The following is a 6,116-nucleotide window of genomic DNA, read 5'->3' on the forward strand; positions in this document are numbered from 1 at the left end:
TGTACTATGGTTCTGGGTTTTGGATATTTTGAATTATGTATTTAATATACAGTAGCATCCCTCCTCCTACAAATATACGTATTTTAGTAGTATTAAGATTTCGTTAAAATTACTTTTATTATTTCGAGAATATGTGGCACTGTAACATTATACGTGAAAACTATGACTTTTACATGATTTTTTATTTTCCTTTCTCTATGTAGTGCTGTTCACGCCACAGATAGAAGGAGGGATGGAGAAGCGATAGTTTGAAATTCATTTGTCAATAGTGAGGGGGAGTACTCAAAAAAGAAAGAGAGGAATGAGAAAGAAACGTAAGTGTACTGGCTCTGTCTAAGCATCTTTAATTTTCTAGAAAGAGTGGGTTTTATATATAGCTACTACATTTTCCTTCTTCGTGTAAGTAGTGTATTGGTTCTGTCTAAGCGTCTTAAATTTAACTTTGAAATTCTGGTGATGGCGTTCTTGTTTGATGATATTTATTTGTAATACGTTGGTGCTTTGTTACAAGAATTTTGTTGACCGGGAAATTCTTTTCCCAATAAATGCATAATCTGATTGTTTGGACTGCACCACACAATGCCTGAATACAAAGACTTGAGATGAATAGTGAGCGTGCCTTGTTAATCACCACCATAAAGGCTCTCAATTATTCAAGAGCCCCTGAAACCCCAAGAGTGAAGTAGGTAGCCATGTAATCCCAGATTTTCAATCTTGGATATAACCCTAGATCAGAGATGTAGGATCTCTAGAACTTAGGATCAACTTGTCTTTTCTTGAGCATCTGACATATGGGAGCATACCAATAAGGTATGATTAGAGTATTGTATGTAGAAGGGGGGGGGGGGGACAACTCATTCATCAATTGAAAGTCGATTTACAAATATGGAGAGTTGATTATTAGTGTTTTAGCACATAAATGAATGTCAGTTGAATCCATCTGTAAGCTAAAGAAGGAAATGGACACAAGTCCTCCATCTTTTCCATATGAGTACTCCTTCTGGAGTGTAGAAAAGTGAGAAGGAAATTCCAAAAAGAGGATGTGAAGATCATGACGAAAATCTGAAATTAACATATTCAATGCCAACCACTGTTTTAAGTATGCTCCATTGTATACATAGAAGAATACACTTCCAATGAACCTAGGGAATCATAGAAAACTGCCACCAAATCCAGGACTATTTTACTTTCGATAACATATACAATCATCAGATCATAAGTACAACAAAAAATATACTCAATAATACTTGGATTGTAGAAGGATAAAAGCTAAGGGAGTAGGCCATTTGCCTCATCAAGATAATCAACATCGTGATCACTTGAGTCTGTCAAAATTTCAAAACATAAATCCCAAAAGTCGGTTTCCTCCACCAACCTCCTCATAGTCATCCTCCTCATCTGTAAAATCAAAGTTTCAAACACATAAATAAAAGAATGAAACATAAATCCTAGAAGGGAAACTATTGAAATAGGTAAGAGAAGTAACATAGGAAAAAAGATGCTGGTGTCAAAAAACTGGGAGACAGAGAAGGAAAACAAAGCTGCAAGCTGTACCTGAATGTTGTTGCGGCCCATCCATCCGACAGTAGAGTGGATGTTGCCACCTATTGGGCCATTTGGTATAGAACAGAGAACTAGCCTTTTGTGACCCATAGCAGCGGAGCTTCTCCAAGAGGGATACAGTGACAGGAAGACTCACTGCATTGAAAATTTGAAAGAAAATGGATGGTTAATTAGGGAATAACAAAACTCAAGGATTGCTTTCTTGATTTTCTTTTTCTTTATTTGGATCACAGTGGCATGGCGAACAACTCAATTGATGCGAGTAAAGGTTCCAGAAAGAAAGAACCAAAAGAAAATTCTTGCTTGAAGACATCAGATGGTAGGACAAAATTCTGAAGATGATTGAAGAGGACAAAAGTCATTTGTAATTGATCAAGTTTAATCCTCTGTTTTGTCTTTCTTAAGTACAATTTTGATTATACAAAAATGTGTATCAAACATAGCCCATTGATCTATTAAATTTTTGAAAGAGAATCAATCTATTATCATGGAGTGCAATAAATTATAATGAACATAGACCAGATGGTAATAACACCAAAAACAAAAGAAAATCAAAACTATAGAGCTAATTTGGTGAAACAACCAAAATTCCCTCTTCCCCCACAAAATAAACTGTGTATTATGCCAACACATGTTGATAGCTATCTGATTAAGAAATTGAGTTTCTACAAATCATAACTTAATATAAACACATTATTACGGAATGAATATTGGAAAAAATATAAGAAAGTATGATCAGACAACATAGATGATTACATAGATTATAAAATTGAAGGTAGTCTTTCAATCACACGAGTCACATAAGAGAAAGTATATCAAAAACAGTAGAAGCTTGTTCAAGAAAATCTAAATTTCAAATAGTTTATAACAGTGTAAGGCGAGATGACAACCTGCAATTAACAGGCCAACAAATAAGCATTATGTACGACTCATAGGATAATATCATTGCTAATAACTCACAGAAAACACCTTTGTGATGCTCATCAACAGTCAAATTAAACCAGAAAATTGCCTCAGATGAAAACAAGCCATAAAGAAACATCCAAACTTTGCGATGAGACCAAAGCAACGAACAAAGTACCTTAAATCCCAGTCTCACAAATGATGCATCATTTTTCGACTGCCTATCATTGGTTTAGAGCATTCACTTTGTTTGCCATCAGCAAAGAAAATAAAGAATAAGCTTTGGTGATGAAGACAATAATCTCTTTAGAAATACAGTAAGTTTTTCACCCAAAAAAAAAAAAAAATTTACGGTGAGTTACCTACGAAGGAGAGTTGTTTGAACAAAAAAGCATGCTCTGATAACAAAATGGCAAAGCAAGAGAACAAATCCTTTTATGTAATGTGATGTCCCATCTTGCAAGTCAATAATTATTATTTCAAAGATTATTTAATTTACATTGATGATATATACATATATACATATATAATAATAAAGATTCTCATTTAATTTTTGTTTTGTTTTGGCTATGTACCTGTAAAGTGAAGGCTGTGAAAATGATGGACAAAGCAATATAACCAGTCTCAAGGATGTTGAAGTCAAGGTCCATTTTAAGACCCATGACCCATGCAACCAATACAGTGAAAGGAACTTGAACCATATACCAAATATATGTTGGCTGAGTGATTGGAATGGCTTTTGTTTGGTGAGTCAAAAAGAGATTGATTGACATTTATAGATTATTAATCTTACCACAAAGATAGAATTTGTGTTGCAGACCCTAGAACAACACCCAAAGATATGTCCTGCATCATGACGAAAACCAAGTAAAGTTCCATCAAATTCGTGATCTGTCACCAAAAAAAAAAAAAAAAAAAAACACACCAAAAGAAATCAAAGTTCATCTGTACTATTTCAACAGCACATAGGATGACCATATGTTCTTTTGATTGACATTTTGCACTTTTGTGGTCCAAGGGAAAGAACACCAAAAGCGAGAAGAAGCTTAGAAACCGCAACCTTATAAGCCCTTGGATATACTAAAGGCATAGGACTTGAAGTGCCTTCAACCCTTGTTTTGTTATGCTATAGAAGTTAGAGAGATGAAGATTGATCGACAAAGAAACCCCAAGCCAAAATAAAAACATTAAAATTCAGAAAAATCTTTGTGGCAGAATACCAATTAAAAAACAGAACATCGAATTGTTTCTCATGGAATAGAAGTTGCTGATCTGGTCTCTCATGTGTGGCTTTACTGCCCAGAATTCTAGTATAGAAAATGGCGATAAAGCCACACATGAGAGACCACACTTCTATTAATCACATTGGACAATGACTGCTAATTCAATCCATGATTTTGTGGCAAAAGGAAAAGATTAAGAGCAGTAAGACCAACTCAAAAGCTTGTTTGTAGATATAGAAAGCTTGGTCCTGACCATTTTGATGGAAAGAGCAACCTTAAAAAAGAAAGAGGGAGGAAACTCAGACGCAATATTGGGATTTGATATGAAAAAAAATTATAACCGAAGTCTCCACCCAAGGGATCCAACTCAGAAGCTTCTAGGTTACTCAACATCCCCTCCTAACTCCGTCAACTTGATGAACACTAAGCAATCACTTTTGATGCCTTGTGTTTGGACCCCTTCAAATGCCTCAGATCACCTAGGAGCTAAGACAACTATAGTTTGTTATCAAGCCTATTGAGGAGCTCCAAGACCCGCTAACCTCCCAGTGATATAGGAGGCAGCCTTCTAGAGCTCCCACAATGCCATAAGTCCTATTTCTAGGACAAGAGGTATAGAAAGATTAACTTAAAAAAGATAGAAGCATCAAAGTGATCACACTTCAAGCATGCAAAATAGGGATCTTTATTCCATATCACTGTAGGGGGGGTCATATATGCCAGTAAAATAAAACCTATTGGAAAACAAAAGACAGGCATTGATTCTCTACTTTAGAGACATACAAAGACTCTCATAACAAAATTAACTATAAAAAAGGCTACTTGGATTTGATGAAAGTGCAGCAATGAAACCCTTAGCTACTTAGATGAGATAATTAGGTTTTCCATTGATTGTCATAGAATCTCCATTTGTCTCCCATTTTTCGTTCATCTATTCCACAAAATTACAACCCTTGTATGAATCATGTATTTGGGTTCTTTCTTGGTATTTGTCATGCTCTTAGGCACTCAAAAGGATCCAAATGGCTAGGCCTAAAAGATTTAAAAAAAACTCTCTTCAATAATTCATGCACCAAAAACCCCCACCCACTACGAACAAATTCCACCAGAAAAAGTACCTAGAACAGAAACATAGAAATCAACATCCAAATCCCAAAACTAAATACAATTCAGTAACTTTCCTCAAAATACTCAATAAACAGAAGTCCATATTTAACATATTTGTCATTTCGTACCTTAATCATACTTACTCCTAAGAAAATAAGTTTTTTGAAATTTGATATGCAAGTTGTATCCCTGTGGAGAAAGAATTGTAAAGTTAAAAAAGTACCTAAACATTGGAACTTTAGTTGTGGAATCTAAAAATTATTTGCCTTTGGTAGATCATACATACTTACTTCAATTTTGATCCTATCTCTTGGTGTTATCCATATAAAAGAAACAGTTTAATAAATAACCACTAGTTCCCCACGTTGCTATCAATGTCCGGATGCAGCAGAGCAGGAGGGACTAATATAACCTGTCCAAGCCAAAATAAAAACATTTAAATTCAGAAAATTCTTTGTGGAGCAATACCAATAAAAAATACAAAACATTGAATCGATACATACTCTGTCAAACAGATTTTAGAAAGGGTTTTTGAGAGAAACCCTTATTCCGTTCTACTATAGAAGTTAGAGAGATAGAGAGAAACCGTAGTTTAGAAGCTGAAGAAGTCGAGAGAGATCGAGATTACCCTTGTTCCGTTTACAAGTTAGAGAGATCGAGAGAGAAACCATAGTTTTGAAGTTGAGGAAGTGAGAGAGATCAATATAGATTGAGAGAGAAACCCTTGTTTTTTATAGGACGAACTTTTTTAGGTGTATTTATATATTATCTATAATAATTATTATTATTAAAAACTAAAATGTCAAAAATATTCACAAAAAAGTAAGTAAAGAAAAAAAAAAGACAGTACAAAACTAAAAATATTTTAAACAATAAGGATAGAAAAAGATTCGCCACGAAAGAAGAGTATGTGCTTTTATATTAATAATATGATATATATACACACACACACACTAGCTAATCTGATTGGACATTGCCTAAATGACAAAATTTGTCTTGGTGAAGGAAGGCTAAATATAGATTTCTTTTTTGAACAACCTGTTACTTGCACAACAGTTGCAGTAGAGAAGTACAAATAGTTGAGTCCTATTTCTCTTGTTCACCGAATGGGGCCCGGAGAATTAGAAAGGCAGGTTTCGATATTTTGTTATTTTTGTGGGCGATTTCTCCGTCTTACATGGTTGTATCTTTTAAAGGACGGAGGAGTTCTTAACTACATTAAAAGTTTTATTCATGAAAGGACTCAATTTTCTCTTCCTATTAAAATTTTCGATCGATAATGCTTAGAATATGTGCAACAGAGTATCTAACGGCGACTCT

The 6,116-nt window shown here is 34.5% G+C and overlaps 1 long non-coding RNA gene across 2 annotated transcripts; it reads right to left on the bottom strand.

Annotated features, from left to right (window-relative positions):
• Positions 1–1,088: 1,088 nt before the first annotated feature.
• LOC149016658 (uncharacterized) lies at positions 1,089–5,511 on the bottom strand. 2 transcript variants are annotated; one of them, XR_016173523.1, is made up of 6 exons: positions 5,425–5,511; positions 5,087–5,208; positions 4,925–4,985; positions 3,260–3,312; positions 1,555–1,698; positions 1,089–1,398 (listed from the first exon to the last, which is right to left on the bottom strand). It is a non-coding gene; the product is annotated as an uncharacterized LOC149016658 (long non-coding RNA). The 2 variants fall into 2 exon arrangements; XR_016173522.1 differs by having other exon boundaries at positions 5,300–5,505.
• Positions 5,512–6,116: the final 605 nt, after the last annotated feature.

Source organism: Hakea prostrata, chromosome 5 (genome assembly GCF_041222555.1).
Source record: "Hakea prostrata isolate BN-2017 chromosome 5, UWA_Hpros_2, whole genome shotgun sequence".
Lineage (NCBI taxonomy): Eukaryota > Viridiplantae > Streptophyta > Magnoliopsida > Proteales > Proteaceae > Hakea > Hakea prostrata.